Raw genomic sequence first — 17,747 nt, forward strand, 5'->3', positions numbered from 1 at the left:
GCTGAGTCTGCTTTTCTGTGTGGAACCAGTGTTTCTATCACCAGCTGAGAGGGGGAAGGAAGCTGGAAGGAGTTGTTCAGTTTGTTTAAAGGACATAGTTTGCTGAGAGTTTCCAAACTCTTTTGATGATTCTGCTTGTCTCTGGTGTATTGATGAAACCTTGGAAGATTCTTGATCATTTTTATTTTTATTACTTCTAAAGAGTCCTTCATATACTTTCCTCATTTTATCTCTTCTCATCCTTAATTATATCTCAGAATTTATTTAATTTTGTAATAGTATGCCAAGTGTGGCCTAAAGAAAACCCTGGGTTTCTGAGTAGTGGGTCTACACTTCAGGATCAGAACATCTACTGAGATGTCACTCAGAGACCATATCCCAACAGAGGGATCATGTGTGTGTACACCATCCTGTACACTGACTCTTACAGATACCAGATATGTTGCCTGTTCAGTCATCGTATATATGAGTTGTGGGCAATATGGAGCTGTTGCATTTCAAAAAGGATGAAGGAAAAGCAGCATAAAATCAATTTATGTCTTATTATTCCACCGGTAATCATTTATGATGGCAAAAGCTTTAAAGTGCAGTGAGCCCTGCAGTCTCCCTTTCCAAGCTTAATCCCAGCTTTCCTCTTCCTGTCTCTGCCCACAAAGCCAGTCTCTCTCAGTAAATAGAGAAAGTAATGCCAACTCATAAATTTGTTGGGAAGATGAAATAAATTGTTTTAATGTTATTCTTTGCATAACATCTAAATGCATGTTGAGCACAAGTAATGGTACTTACTTTTAAAACACCGTATTGTGTTTTAAGTGAGGAAAATTGTCTGGTGACACTGGCATTATGTTGCATTAAATTATTGTCAGACACAGTTTCCAGCCCATAAATACCTTCATGTGTTGTATTGCATTGGAGAAGAAATGCAACCACTCCAGGTCTTTGCCTGAGAATCCCAGGAGGCGGAGCCCATGGCTACGTCTTATGGGTCCAGAGTCAGACAGACTGAAGCGACTTGCACAGGAGCAGTTAATTCTTGAAGATTTTAATGGACACATTCTTTTGTAGACTCAAGAATAAAAACAGTTGTTTTCAAAATTGACATTGCATAAATATTTCAATTAATGTAATTTTCATGCAATTTCCCAAGGTTCCAAATACTGATTAAGGAGTCTCAATTATGTACAGTTCTTGTCACTGAAATTATCACCTCCTAGAACTCCCTCTAGTTAAACAAGTGAAAATGAAAGTAGATATGTGAGTTAGAGTTAGGCATTTTAATTATCCTTCAATTAAAAATAAATAATTTAAAAATAACCAAAAATAGCTTATTTAAATTTCAAAAAAAAAATCTGGGACTGCTGTTGAGTATGAGAATTAACACAGTGCCTCAGCAAAATGCTGTAATTTGTTGAGGAAATTGAATTCCAAAACTTTCTTCCTCACACACCCCTCATTCAGGAAGAGAAACAACAACAGCAACAACAAAAAAAAATCAGACAACTTGGCTGAGCTTAAATAACTGTGTCATGTCCTTTCCCCTTCATGGATCACAGCCTCGTTGTGGTGAAGGGCTGTTTGTAACTCATGATAAGCGTGTGCCATGTCATGCAGGGCCAATAAGATGGACAAGTCATAGTGAGAGTTCGACAAAACGTGGTTCCACTGGTGGAGGAAATGACAAACCACTCCAGTATTCTTGCATGAGAACCCATGAATAGTATGAAAAGCAAAAAGATATGATACCAGAAGATGAGCCCCCAGTTTAAGGTCTCCAGTATGCTACTGGGGAAGAGTGGAGGGCAATTGCAGAAAGAATGAAGCACTTGGCTGAAGAAAAAATGATGCTCAGTTGTGAAGGTCTGTTGGTGAGAAAGCAAAGTCCAGTGCTAAAAAGGACAATATCAAGGAACCTGGATTTTAGGTCCATGATCAAGGTAAATTTGATGTGTCAATCAGAGAGATGGCAAGAGTAAACATAAGCATCTTAGGAATCAGTGAACTAAAATGCAAGGATAGGTGAATTTATTCAGAATGACCATTGTATCTATTTCTGTACAAGAATCCCTTAGAAGGAATGGAGTAGCTCTCACAGTCAACAAAAGAGTCTGAAATGCAGTACTTGGGTGCAAACTCAAAAGACAGAACGAACTTGGTTCACTTCCAAAGCAAACACAATGTTCAAACTATTGCACAATGCACTCATCTCTCACGCTAGCAAATAATGCTCAAAATTCTCCAAGTGATGCTTCAACAGTACCTGAATCGAGAACTCCAGATATTCAGCTGGTTTTAGAAAAGGCAGAGGAACCAGAGATCAAGCTGTCAACATCTGTTGGATCATCAAAAAGGCTAAGAGAGTTTCCAGAAAAATATCTACTTCTGCTTTATTGACTATGCCGAGGCCTTTGACTGTGTGGATCACAATAAACTCTGGAAAATCCTAAAAGAGATGGGATTACCAGACCACCTGACCTGCCTCCTAAGAAATCTGTATGCAGATCAAGAAGCAACAGTTAGACCTGGACATGAAACAATGGACAGGTTCGAAGTTCGGAAAGGAGTACGTCAAGACTGTATATTGTCACCCTGCTTATTTAACTTATATGCAGAGTACATCATGTGAAATCCTGGGCTGGATGAAGCCCAAGCCAGAATCAAGATTGCCAGGAGAAATATCAATAACCTCAGATATGCAGATGACACCACCATTATTGCAGAAAGCAAAGAGGAACTGAGGAGGCTCTTGATGAAAGTGAAAGAGGAAGTGAAACAGCTGGGTTTAAAACTCAACATTCAGAAAACTAAGATCGTGACATCTGGTCCCATCATTCATGGCAGATAAGTGGGGAAACAGTGGAAACAGTGAGAGACTTTGTTTTCTTGGGCTCCAAAATCACTGCAGATGGTGACTGCAGCCATGAAATTAAAAGACGCTTGCTCCTTGGAAGAAAAGCTATGACCAATCTAGACAGCATATTAAAAAGCAGAGACATTACTTTGCTGACAAAAGTCCATCTGGTCAAAGCTATGGTTTTTCCAGTAGTCATGAATGGATGTGAGAGTTGGACCATAGGAAAGCTAGTGCTGAAGACTTGATGCTTTTGAACTGTGGTGTTAGAGAAGACTCTTGGGAGTCCCTTGGACAGTAAGGAGATCCAACCAGTCCATCCTGAAGGAAATCAGTCCTGAATATTCATTGGAAGGACTAATGCTGAAGCTGAAGCTCCAATACTTTGGCCACCTGATGTGAAGAGCTGACTCATTTGAAAAGACCCTGATGTTGGTAAAGATTGAAGGGCGGAGGAGAGGGGGGACGACAGAGGATGAGATGGTTGGATGTTATCACCGACTTAATGGACATGAGTTTGAGCAAGCTCTGGGAGTTGGTGATGGACAGGGAGGCTGGCGTGCTGCAGTCCATAGAGTTGCAAAGAGTCAGATATCACTGAACAACTGAATTGAACTGACTGATTCACACACTTATGAATATCTCAGTACCGTGGGCATTAAACAGATTAATACACTCACAACACTTAGCACATGGGTAGTGCCTAAGGAACCTTAGTGAGGATGATGACATGGTGTCTGGGAACTTTGTCTTCTGTGAAATGGAAGTAACTGCTGCTCTTTCCTGTTCCACAAGACTCTTATGATAATTAAATAAGACTGTTGAGGTCAGCATCATGTGTAGATTTACTCAGCACATGTTGTTTGGTCCAGGCAGGAGCAGAGCATAGGATAATAAACTGTGGAGGGCCACACAGATCTCATCTTATTATGAAGCTGTAATGAGGAAATGACTGGAGGAGTCTGTGCTTTTATGGTTGTGAAGTTGCTCCACTTTTGTCAGTTAATTTGAAAACTACAGTCATGAAGTTGGGAGTATCAAGTGGGACTGGATTTCTGTTCTCAAAGCCTTTGAGTGCTCATGACCACAGTTAACCAAATTCTTTGGTATTCAAGACCTGTGGGTATCTCCAGATGCTGACTTATTTATTATTCAAGGATTTGGGATGAAGTTTAAATCTTCAAGGTTACTAATCCTAGAGCACCTAGCACACTAACGTATATCTTGTCTCCCCTCCTATGTCTATTAACATGACTTCATTCCTTCAAGAAAATAGAAGCCCAACTAAGTACTGCAAAGATAGACCGAGTTTGTACAAAAGGTTTAGGGGCCATAAATTAATTACTCTTTCAGTGATAGGTATATTAAATTGAACTCTTTCCTGTGATTATTTTCAGAAGTGGAATTTGCAATAGATTATTTATGGTGGACTTTGTTTCTGGTATGTTTTGTCATGAAGAGAAAACCACATATAGTAGTGTTACTTGTTACCGAGTTCAAGCTTATTCTGCTTGGCTCATGACAGCCCAGTAAGTCTTACAGACAAGGTGCTGAGGCAAGGAATAACAACTCTATTTGGAAAGCTGGCAGACTGAGAAGATGGCAAACTAATGTCTCAAAATAACAATCTTATTGGGGTCTGGATGCCAGCTTCTTTTATAGAACAAAGAGGAGAGCAAGCAAAGAAGTCAAATCAAAAGGCCATTTATCTTGCAAAATTGGAGAGGGATGTGTTCATTTCTTCTTTTCTGCAGCCATTCACAAGTGGCCAAGGTCAGACTGTCTCTCTGTGAGCAGAAGAAAAGCCACTTTAGTTTAACATTCAGGCAGAGAAGTAGGATTCCCCCAATAAAAGCGATGAGTAGCAAAAGCTAAAGTCAGAGATCCAACACGCAGTCAAAACCGGCTCCTCCCTGTTACAGTTACTTTGATCTGCATCTCTACTATTTGGGGCCAGTGTCCTGTGCTTTCTCATCCTGAGTCTCCTCAGGGTGCACCACCCTTGCAGGAGTGTCTGCAGAGTCCTGATGGCTGCAGCATCCTTTGTTTACTGATGTGACAGGTGGCATTTTTAGTTCACACCACATATTACTAGAAATTAGTTATCATCGTCTAATTTTACTGCCTTTAGGATATACTGTTGTTGTGGATTCTGAGAAGGGAAATAAAATCAATGATTATAAGTGATCCTTAGTCATTTAGTAATATTTCTGTTTTCCTGCCTACATCCCTCTGGTCTTCTTAGATGCTTATTCACAAATCTGTGTTTGTCACACCTGGTACACCTCTGAAAAATAATTCGAACTTTAACTACCCCAGTATTAAACTCACACTTGGAAATGGCTGGAATCCACAATTTCCCAAAATGTGAGGGGATGTGAACCATCTGGAGGGGAAAAATAATTACAGAGAAGTTATGTTTATTTAAAAAGTATCATGCCAAAATTAATTTTGATAACTAAAGCAAAATTAGTATAACAATCAGGATTGACTTAAATATTTTGCAGGTGTTTATTACTGACTTAGCACTTGGAGTGAGTCTTAGATAAGAGATCTAAAATGAGGGAACATTCTAAAATCCACCAACCCTTCCCAGTACTGCCACAAGATTTCCCCTATTCTTTTGAAAATCAGGGCTCAATTTCAACTCCCCACCCACTGACATTTGGTGATATTTTTGTTTCTCTTTAGGCGTCATCCTATTTTCTCTTTCTGTTTACCACTTACATCTCCTTATTTCATTTTATGTGAATTTGTAAAATGTTAAATTTGCTGGTATTTTTTAGTCGCTAAGTCATGTCTGACCCTTTTGTTTCCCCATGGACTGTAGCTCACTAGGCTCCTGTCTCCATGGGATTTGCAGGCAAGAGTACTGGAGTGGGTAGTCATTTTAGTCTCCAGATGATCTTCCCAACCTAGGAATTAAACCTAGGAATCTCCCTACATTGGCAGGCAGATTCTTATCCACTGTACCACCAGGGAAGCCCCTAAATACATATGTTTTAAAAAATTGTTTTGATTATTTCATGAATTGTTTCTCTTAAAGCTCCTACCTGAAGAAATGAGTAATTTTTTATATCTTGTTCTTGCAGGAAGAATTTTAAATCGTTTTTCGAAAGACGTAGGTCAAATGGATGACTTACTGCCCTTGACATTTCTTGATTTCATCCAGGTAATGTAGGAGTCCTGTCAGAGCTCTCACAGGGAAAAGCAGGTGCCTGTTTCTCAAGGCCTTTTCACAGGGGCTGAGGGTGGGCCTTTCAAACTGGTGATGTGTCCTGTTATCTTGAGTCAGAAACTGTGTTTGTAAGAGAGAGGTGTGGCTGTGATGGGGAGGCTGAGTTAACATGAGTAACACCTGGGCAGGAGTGGCTACACAGTCACCTCAAGTTTGGTCTGAAGCAGCGACATGCAGGGTAAGTGGTTCTCCCTCTGCCTTCCAGGTGTCTGGTGTGGATTCTCTTCACTGTGAGCACATTTTGTAACAGAGAGACAATCATCTCTCACAGAAAGATAGCCTTGATAAACTAAATTATGCATTGTATTGGCCTTCCTAGGTGGCTCAGTGGTAAAGAAGTTTCCTGCAGAAAAAGGAAACACAAGAGACAAGAGTTCAGTCCTTGGGTGAAGAAGATTCCCTGGAGAAGGAAATGGCAACCCACTCCAGTATTCTTGCCTGGAAAATCTCATGGACAGAGGAGCCTGGCAGGCTGTAGTCTATGGTGTTTCAGGGACTCAGACATGACTGAGCACCAGCACGATGCATTGTATTACCACAGAGGGCACATATTTACTGCATGGTTTTGTTTGGATAAAACCATATGTGGTTACTTACAAAGAAAAGATTGGTAAAAATAAGTTGAAAATAATACTTTAGCAAGGACAATGTTGTTGTTTAGGCACTAAGTTGTGTCCAGCTCTTTTGTGACCCCATGGACTACAGCCCTGCAGGCTCCCCTGTCCATGGGATTTCTAAGGCTAGGGTACCCCAGTGGGTTGCCATTGCCTAGGGGATCTTCCTGACCCAGGGATCAAACCTGTGTTTCCTTTATTGGCAGGTGAATTCTTTACCACTGAGCCACCTGCGAGGTCCAACAAGGATGACAGAGAGCAGTTGTTGAGGGTACAAAGCCTTTAAGCCAATAATTTGATTCTGGGATCAAAGTCATCTCAGAAAATGCCCTTTGTTTTTGTAGGCTTTTTTCTTTTCACTGGTTGATTGCTCTGCCTTGAGATGTCTTAAAGAAAGGAGAGAGAGAGAGAGAGAGAGAGAGACCTGTGCAATACCTTCTATCCAGCCTCTGTTTTGTCTGTGAACTTGAGGTTCTAAAGAATGATATTGTGTCATCTCCACTCTCGTCTCATTTAGTATCATTGCTCACATGGGCTGTTTTTTCTGTTATTTAATTCTGTCTACTTTTCAGTGATTAAGTTTGTGGGAAGTTTTCCTTTTCTTCCCAAGTGTTAATATTGGAAATGAAATGGATTATGAAAGACTGCACACAGAAATGCAGCAGTGAACTTCTCAGTGCAGACAGCATAGCCTGTGGGCAAGGCTTCCACTGTTACCAATGTGAACAAAGCTGAGAGGCAGAGGCAGAGGACTTGTACTGCAAAGATGTCTCATTGTTTTCTATTTTGCAAACTTATTTTATAAATGTGCCCTTCTGGGTTTAACTATGTAATTTATTCCCAGAAACAATTTTTTCCTAAAATCAGTGTCACATTTTAACAGTGATTATGAATTACTTTGAAAAGATTTTGCGAAAGGTTCTGTTTCTTTGCTATGGCAAGGTAGGCCAAGGTTGGGTTTCAGCCATGTACTTAGCTCATGGTTAGTTAGTGGTCATATCAGAATTGTCACATATTTTTGCATTACAGATAGAGACAGGGATAGATGCTACCTGATTTCAGTAGGAAACATTCTCATTAAAGAGGAGAGAAAAGTCTAGTCTTACTGATTTGCAATCCCAGCTCTGCCACTTGTAGTTCAATTATCTTGAAGGTGCCCTGCAGGTCATTGGAAGTAAGAGTCTGGTGTTTGAGGGGGAGATCTAGGATGAGCATGGAGCCTGTGTACCCTTCACTGAGCTGTAGTAGCTGAATCTGTGAGGATGACAAGATAGCCCAGAGAGAGGGAAGCATTTTTAGGGGCCAAGATAAGAAGACTCGATATCAGAGAGTAAGTAGAGAAAGAAGGGGGAGGAGAGGAGACTCACAGTGAATAGCAAGGGAGAAAGAAGGAGGTAGGTTGTCGAATCAAGGAAGGACAGGTCTGCTCAATGCAAATGAGAAGGTGAGTCCATGGAAAGTTGTTGGTTGATTTGGAATCAGGTGTTGGTGACCCGAGAAGCAGGTTTCAGATGTGAGGAGGCCAGAGTGCAAAGGGCTGAGAATCCAGGAGGTGTGAAGGGAGTTGAGGTGAAGACAGGCTACTCCTGGAAGGAGTTTGACTGAAGCAGGAGAGAGGCCCATCTGGAATGTAGGGTCTGAGGGGTTGTTGCTGGTTGTTGGGGTGTATAGTTTGTGAGTTGGGGATGTGTGTGAGGTGGTGGGTGTTTTTTTCCCTCTCTCCCTCCTTCCCTTCAACAAACAAGGGTTAGAGTTGAGGCCCTGAGGTACAGGGGTGAGTCAGGCATGAAGCCCTCCCTTCATGGATCTCCTCCAGCTCCCCCAGAGAAGGAAGACATCCAGAAACTCACCCCTTGCTCCTTGGGAATCCTAATTGTGGGAGCCCTGTGGAGGAAGTCCTGGAAGGCGAACTGGATGTGGAGGCTGGAGGCAGTTAGGGAGCCTGGTCCAGGAGGTGGCGGAGCTTCTAGGAGGTGACCTTTGATCCCAGATGAGAAGGAAAGGCTGCTGCTGTGGATGTTGGGGCTGGAGGTGCTGCTGGTTTCTGTGTGGGAACCAGTGTTTCTATCACCAGCTGAGAGGGGGAAGGGAAGGGGCTGGAAGGGAGTTGTTCAGTTTGTTTTAAAGGACATAGTTCATGCTGAGAGTTTCCAAACTCATTTTTGATGATTCTGCTTGTCCTTGGTGTACTTGATAAACCTTGGAAGATTCTTGATCATTTTTATTTTTATTACTTCTAAAGAGTCCGTTTCATATACTTTTCTTCATTTAATTCCTTCTCATTCCCTTAAATGATATCTCAGATAATTTATTTAATATTTTGTAATAGTGATGCCAAGTGTGGCTAATGAAAACCTGGGTTCTGAGTAGTGGGTCTACACTTCAGGACAGAACATCTACTGAGATGATGTCACTCAGAGACCATATCCCAACAGAGGGCGATCATGTGTGTGTACACCATCCTGTACACTGACTCTTACAGATACCAGATATGTTGCCTGTTCAGTCATGTTATATGAGTGGTTGGGCAAATTGGAGCTGTTTGCCATTTCAAAAAGGATGAAGGAAAAGCAGCATAAAAATCAATTTATGTCTTATGATTCCACCTGGTAATCATTTATGATGGCAAAAGCTTTAAAGTGCAGTGGGGAGCCCTGCAGTCTCCCTTTCCAAGCTTGAATCCCAGCTCTCCCTCTTCCTGTCTCTGCCCCACAAAGCCAGTCTCCTCTCAGTAAAATAGAGAAAGTAATGCCAACTCCATAAATGTTGGTGGGAAGATGAAATGAAATTGTTTTAATGTTATTCTTTGCATAACATCTAAATGCATGTTGAGCACTAAGTAATGGGTACTTACTTTTAAAACATCGTATGTGTTTTTAATTGAGGAAAATTGTCTGATGACACTGGCATTATGTTGCATTAAAATTATTGTCAGACACAGTTTCCAGGCCCATAAATACCTTTTCATGTGTTTGTATTGCATTGGAGAAGGAAATGGCAACCCACTCCAGTGTTCTTGCCTGGAGAATCCCAGGTACGGGGGAGCCTCATGGGCTACTGTCTATGGAGTCACACAGAGTCAGACACGACTGAAGCAACTTAGCAGCAGCAGCGGCAGGTTTGTAATTCTTTAAGATTTTAATGGACACATTCTTTTGTAGACTCATAGAATAAAAACAGTTGTTTTCAAAATTGACTATTGTGCACTAAATATTTCAAATTAATGTAATTTTCATGCAATTTCCCAAGGTTCCAAATGACATTGAGTAAGGAGTCTCAATTATGTACAGTTCTTGTCACTGAAATTATCACCTCCTAGAAATCTTCCTGCTAGTTAAACAAGTGAAAATGAAAGTAAGATGTGGAAGTTAGAGTTAGGCATTTTAATTATCCTTCAATTAAAAATAAATAAATTTAAAAATACCCAAAAAATAGCTTATTAAATTAAAAAAAAAATTGGGACTGCTTTGAGTATGAGAAGTTGAACACAGCTGCCCTCAGCAAAATGCTGTAATTTGTTGAGGAAAATTGAATTCCAAAACCTTTCTTCCTCACACACCCCTCATTCAGGAAGAGAAAACAACAACAGCAACAACAGAAAAATCAGCAACTTGGCTGAGCTTAAATAACTGTGCATGTCCTTTCCCCCTTCATGGATCACAGCCTCATTGTGGTGACGGGCTTGTGTAACTCAATGAAGCTGTGTGCCGTGTCATGCAGGGCCAACTAAGATGGACAGGTCATAGTGGAGAGTTCTGACAAAACGTGGTCCACTGGTGGAGGAAATGACAAACCACTCCAGTATTCTTGCCATGAGAACCCCATGAATAGTATGAAAAGGCAAAAAGATATGATACCAGAAGATGAGCCCTCCAGGTTAGAAGGTCTCCAGTATGCTACTGGGGAAGAGTGGAGGGCAATTGCAGAAAGAATGAAGCACTTGGGCTGAAGAAGAAATGATGCTCAGTTGTGGAAGTGTCTGTTGGTGAAAGCAAAGTCCAGTGCTAAAAAGAACAATATTGCATAGGAACCTGGAATTTTAGGTCCATGAATCAAGGTAAATTTGATGTGGTCAATCAGGAGGATGGCAAGAGTAAACATAAGCATCTTAGGAATCAGTGAACTAAAATGGAAGGGAATAGGTGAATTTAATTCAGATGACCATTGTATCTATTTCTGTAGGCAAGAATCCCTTAGAAGGAATGGAGTAGCTCTCACAGTCAACAAAAGAGTCTGAAATGCAGTACTTGGGTGCAAACTCAAAAATGACAGAACGAACTTGGTTCACTTCCAAAGCAAACCATTCCACTTCACAGTAATACAAGTCTATGCCCCAATTACTGATGCCAGAGAAGCTGAAGTTGAATGGTTCTGTGAAGACCTACAACACCTTCTAAAACTAATACCAAAAAAGATATCCTTTTCATTATAGGGAATTGGAATGTAAAAGTAGAAAATCAAGAGATACCTGGAGTAATAGGCAACTTTGGCCTTTGGTGTGCAAAATGAAGCAGGGAAAAGGCTAAATGAGTTTTGTCAAGAGGGTACACTGGTTGTAGCAACCACCCTCTTCTGGCTAAACAGGGGACGGTTCTACACGTGGACATCATGAAATGATCAATACTGAAATCAGATTGATTATGTCCTTTTCAGCCAAAGATGGAGAAGCTCTATACGGTTAACAAGAACAAGACCTGAAACTGACTGTGGCTCCAACCATCAGCTCCTTATTGAAAAATTCAGGCTTAAACTGAAGAAAGTTGGGAAAACCAATAGGCCTTTCATCTTTGACCTAAATCAAATCCTTTACGGTTATACAATGAGGGTGATGAACAGATTCAAGGGGTTAGATGTGGTAGACAGGGTGCCTGAAAAAACTATGAACAGAATGCTCTGTTGCTGTTGCTGTTTAGTCGCTAAGTTGTGTTTGACTCTTTGTGACCCCATGGACTGTAGCCCTCCAGGCTCCTCTGTCCATGGGGTTTCCCAGGCAAGAATACTGGAATGGGTTGCTGTTTCCTTCTCCATAGGATCTTCCTGATCCAGTAATCAAACCCGCATCTCCTGCATTGGAAGGCAAATTCTTCACCACTGAGCTGCCAGGGAAGCCCAGCAAGCACTTTTAGGATCATTTAATGATCGTTAGAACTGGACATGGAACAACAGACTGGTTCCAAATAGGAAAAGGAGTACGTAAAGGCTGTATATTGTCACCCTGCTTACTTAACTTATATGCAAAGTACATCATGAGAAACGCTGGGCTGGAAGAAGTACAAGCTGGAATCAAGATTGCCAGGAGAAATATCAATAACCTCAGATATGCAGATAACACCACCCTTATGGCAGAAAGTGAAGAGGAACTAAAAAGCCTCTTGAGAAAGGTGAAAGAGGAGAGTGAAAAAGTTAGCTTAAAATTCAACATTCAGAAAATGAAGACCATGGCATCTGGTCCCATCACTTCATGGGAAATAGATGGGGAAACAGAGGAAACAGTGTCAGACTTTACTTTTTGGGGTTCCAAAATCACTGCAGATGGTGACTGCAGCCATGAAATTAAAAGACGCTTATCCCTTGGAAGAAAAGTTATGACCAACCTAGATAGCATATTGAAAAGCAGAGACATTACTTTGCCAACAAAGGTCCATCTAGTCAAGGTTATGGTTTTTCCAGTGGTTATGTATGGATGTGTGAGTTGGACTGTGAAGAAAGCTGAGTGCCAAAGAATTGATGCTTTTGAACTGTGGTGTTGGAGAAGACTCTTGAGAGTCCCTTGGACTGCAAGATGCAACCAGTCCATTCTGAAGGAGATCAGCCCTGGGATTTCTTTGGAAGAACTGATGCTAAAGTTGAAATTCCAATACTTTGGCCACCTCATGTGAAGAGTTGACTCATTGGAAAAGACTGATCCTGGGAGGGATTGAGGGCAGGAGGAGAAGGGGACAACAGAGGATGAGATGGCTGGATGGCATCACAGACTCGATGGACGTGAGTCTGAGTGAACTCCGGGAGTTGGTGATGGACAGGGAGGCATGGTGTGCTGCAATTCATGGGGTTGCAAAGAGTTGGACACTGACTGAGCGACTCAATTGAACTGAATGATCATTCTGCTCTCCAAACTGAGTGGGCTGTTATTCCCTAATTAGCTGGGAATGTAGAACTGGTCCCCTCATGGGAGAGGCCAGATATGACCACAAGAAACCCAACAGCATAGAAAATGCAGACAGAAGGGCAAATATATAAAAGAGGAATATAATTTAGATATTAATTTTTTAAATGTGAATTTTATCTCTATATGTGTTACAGTATCAGGCAGAAATTAAAAGAAAAGACTTGGGGTCATAATGACTGAATTGTTTGAATTTGGGCAAATCGATAAGCCTCTCTGAGCATCAGTTTCCTGCTTTGTAAATGGAGAGCATAATCCTTCCTCCTGTTGATGTAAGAATGAGATTACATAAAGCCTGTGAAATACTTGAGATTGGGACTCATGGCAAGTCTTATAAAATGTCTTTTGTAATTGATATTTGAGAGCATGGGGTGACCATCACTTCTTTGCTTTTTGGCTAGTTTTAGAGAACTGTGGAACTTCTGTGTTATGAGAAAACTTGTCATGGCCTCTAGCAATAAAGCAAAGTCTTATTTTTCGATTTTTTTGTTTGGACAAGGTTTTTAAACAAGACCTTTAACATTTTCACAAGCATTATTTTCTTTTCTTTGCTGCTTTTTTGTATATTTCATTTACAATTCATTTAGATGCCAGTGGCTTGTCATAAACAGCTGCTCACAGCACAGTATCCTTTTGGAGGATGAAAGGTGCTCATGAGACGTCCTTCTATAGGTAGTGATGACATGTCCTCTGCCTTAGTCATCCTGACATCCTAACCAGGCTGCTTGCTTCCAACAAGAATGCCAACCTGTGGACACAGTTGAACTTTCTGAGATTCACGAGTTTACAAAATCTAGATTTTGTACTTCCACTGGTATCAATATACCAGTTCATGGTGCAAGAAATAGAAACTGTCAAATTGTTCTCTTTGGATTATATTGAATAATCTGGTTTGGTTTTGTTGATTCAGAGGTCCATCACTTTTTCCCTTAGTCTCCCATAAATACTTAGTAGTGTCAAAACGGTAAGTCTTCACTAAGACAAAGGATAACTTGAAAGATAAAGAAGATATGGAATAAGGAAAGAAACGTCTCTTTAAAAAAATTAAAAAAGGAAAGAACCATCTCAAAAAATGTTACTTACTGCCATGTCCCTAAGTTTATCAATCCTTGGAAGGCCTAGAGTGGGGAGGATAATACAGAGAGGACAAAAATTGTAGTAGGAATGAAGTTTATTGGCCATATTATTTTAAAAGTGCATCTTCAAACAAAATAGACCTCTGAAATGATTTTCACTGTGACCAAAGGAAAGCCACAGTCACTTTGGTACATATGACATCATCACCTCATCTAGGAAAAGTAGAACCTGCTCTGATATGTCTCTAGATAATAGTAAGCTGTTCTAGTGGTTAGAATGAGTGGTCTCTTAGGGCTCAACTTCATGAGATTCTTAATATTTGGGGAGCTCATAAATCTATGAATATCTCATCCCTCCTCCCCTGGCTGCTGGCATGCAGAGCACACTGGAGGGTGGTGATGATGGAGTTGGAGTTTCAGTTTGTTATGTTTGAACTGGTTAACACTTTATGTACATGACATAAAGTGTAATGTACATCATTTAATTCTTACCACCATTCTTTTATGTTTTTGGTATATCCCAGTTTTTACTAAGATTGAGAGTGGGTGTAGATTCTTACCCTCCCTGTTAATAATATTCAGGAAGTTTAGCCCTAAACCCTGTCTCAGCACAATACTGGGCTAGTGGAATTTCCCCTCCAGATATAGGCTGTCATTCTCTACAAACTAAATAATTTTTATGAATTGTGAAAAATCATCATTTTCTCTCAAGTGAAAGATTTCATCTAAAATTTTTTTAATATATATTTTCATGTGGATTCATAGACTTTGGTTAGAATTTCCCAAATGGTATGTATGCTCCAAATGGGAAATACTTAAAAATAATGATTCTCCTTACTCTGGATGCATCAGGACTTGAGTCACTTGCTTCTGGGTCAATATACTTTTTTCTATATACCCATCATTGTCTCTGTGCCTGTGAGACAGAGGTTCAGAAGCACTGGCTATGTTGATGTGGTCCATCAGATGGGCCTGAAGTCCAACCAGGAAATTATGTGTGTAGCTTGAATTGGGCTTTTTGGAATTCTTGGGCATGTAGGAGAAAGAAATGAGGTTGGCTTCAAGGAAGAGATGTTTATTGCACCAGAATCATTTGTTTCCTTCTTCAAATGACTTTTTGCTTAGATACTATTTTCATCTTCTGGCAACTTCTACAGAGGGTTTGCAATAGCTGGCAATAAAAGATTCATATATGTATACATATAACTGTAAACCCGTACCCAAATATGTATATATAAATAATATTCAGTCCATAATGTGGAAGGCAATGGCAACCCACTCCAGTACTCTTGCCTGGAAAATCCCAGGGACAGAGGAGCCTGGTAGGCTGCAGTCCATGGAGTCGCACAGAGCCGGACATGACTGACACAACTTGGCAGCAGCAGCAGCATAGTATTACCTATAAGTAGATGTTAGAGACATCCTCTTTTAATTGCTTCAGAATTCAGGGGCATGGACTCTGAAGGATGTAAGCTAACCTTGGAGCTTCTGAGAGCATTAGTAATGAGTCTTCAATGCATACCTAAGGCAAATGCATTGGCTCAGCTTCTGTGGAGCCCTTCATTTTGATTTTCCTCTGCTTCTCAGGTTCTATGACAGGCTGGGTTAGTCTTAAAAGGCCCTTACCTGTGAAGAGCCAGATTATTGGAACTGATGAATGTTACACATCAAATGGTGTGAGTCTGCTAAAAAAGCTGACAAGCAACAATTGCAAGCCAGGTGACTTAATACCAGACACAGAAGGAGTTGGCAGGACCCCTCTGCATGAGCATGAAAGTTGTAGCAGATGGAATGCAAACTTAATGCAGTGGCTGTAGCAATTGTTCATTTGTAGGTCTAATAGAGTGGTCAGTCAGGCCTATATTTCTCCACTTATGACTGTAATGTATTCCTTCATAATCCCATCCTCTTCTCTCTAGGTTTTATTTTGATACAACAGCAGATGTGGGAGAAACAGGAAAAGCACATGGGTCTCCATCCAGATAATAGAGTTTGGCTCCCAAGGGCTCCTGGACACAGAGTCACAGCTCTGGACGTTTCCTCCTCCTTCCAGGCTCCTCCTGCCTGCGGCTGTGGCTCTGGGATTCCCTGGGTACAAACCGCTCCTGTCTTTCTCCTTGACTTGCAGTCATTCCTGGGAAAACGTAGGACAGCCACTTGCCCTCCCATCTTTATGTCGTATCTGTAAATGAAAGTGAAGTTCTTACTTTTCTCATTCACAAGATGGTTGTGAAGATCCTCTGAAAAAACTGATCAGGAAGAACAGTGAAATGATAACCCGAGTCTCTGTGATACAGACATTACCCTCCTAACCCATCCCTCAAAGACACACCTGGGCCAGCTGCCCTGGGTGACAAGGTGGGGAGGCCCTGGGGTGGTGAGCATGGGATGTAGGTTCTGGTTCTGAGAGGACCCAGAACAACCAGTGTTAACTCAGACAGGCATCTTAACTTCTCATCTCAGCTCCTTTTTGGTCAAAATTTCCATCAATTCTAGTTACTGCCCACAAGTTATTCTTGCCGCTCTTTCTATTGTTAAACCAGCCTGTAAAATTCAGACATAAGTTTCTTCTTAGAATTGTCTAAAAATGTTCCTGAATTCTTCCCTTTGTTTTCCCAGCACTCTCTGCCTTGTGCAGGTCACTATGGATTTGTATCCACCTGAGATCACAAATTTTGGAAGCCTTGGCCCAGACTGAATCTGCACATACCCACCACCCCACCCCACTGTCATAGCAAGCAGATAACTATTGATTGCATTCTTAAAAAGTAAGGGTATCATAATTTTCCTGATAAAGATGGATGCTTAAATCAGCATCAACCAATGATTTTGTTTTCTATTCTACCTTCTGTCTTTTTTTGATTGAGATCATTTCCTAAGATAGAATCATCTCATGGGATAATGTGATGGTTAAGAGAACATTCATGGAACTCAGCACAGTGTCTTACATACAGTAGACACATGGTAAATGGGATCTGCTGTTGTTATAATCATTAGCCATTGGAACAGGCATTTTAAATACTTACTATAATGATAGAAAGATGGCTATATATTGGGGGCAAGCTTAAATATGTCATAAAGGCTCATGACATGGGCTTCCCAGCTTCATGACTGAGGCTTTGCAGTCTCCATCAAGTTGATTTCCTCTCCCTGTGCCTCACTCTCTCCATCTGTAAAATGAGACAATACTGTTACTAGATAGAGCTATTATGAGGATTAATCAGTTAATACACGTGAAAGTTTGAACACAGTCAACATTTAGTATATGTTAACTATGGATAGTAAATTCTAGAAAGAGGAATTCCTACATCTGAAGGTCAGCATTTAAATTTTGTCCTACTTTTCTGGATACTGAATTTATAATTAACCACTTCTTTATCCCTCCATGCATTGCTGAGGCTTCTGCATTCCTCACCTGTGATACCTGCTCGCTCATCTCTCTAGTACCACCTGCTGACTCCTGACAGTTGGGATTGAGCTCCTACTCTCTGAACCTCAAATATTCACCTCTGTTAAAACTAGTAATGCCTGCCTCATAGGGCTACTGAGTGTATCACAAGAGCTGATACCTAGAAAGTTCTTATCATCGTGTTTGAGTCACGCACTAAATATCATGCCAGTGAGTAAAGTTGCACAGTTGTGTCCGACTCATTGCGATCCCATGGACTGTAGCCTACCAGGCTCCTCCATCCATGGAATTTTCCAGGTAAGAGTACTGGAATGGGTTGCTATTTCCTTCTCCAGGGGATCTTCCCAACCTGGGGATTGAATCCAGGTCTCCCGCATTGCAGGCAGACACTTTACC

General features: G+C 41.0%; 1 protein-coding gene across 1 annotated transcript in view; it reads left to right on the forward strand.

The window, feature by feature from the left end:
• Positions 1-17,747, forward strand: part of LOC101902555 (ATP-binding cassette sub-family C member 4) — a 313,640-nt gene that overhangs the window by 175,826 nt on the left and 120,067 nt on the right.

This window comes from Bos taurus, unplaced genomic scaffold (genome assembly GCF_002263795.3).
Source record: "Bos taurus isolate L1 Dominette 01449 registration number 42190680 breed Hereford unplaced genomic scaffold, ARS-UCD2.0 Leftover_ScbfJmS_1899, whole genome shotgun sequence".
NCBI classification, from domain to species: Eukaryota; Metazoa; Chordata; class Mammalia; order Artiodactyla; family Bovidae; genus Bos; species Bos taurus.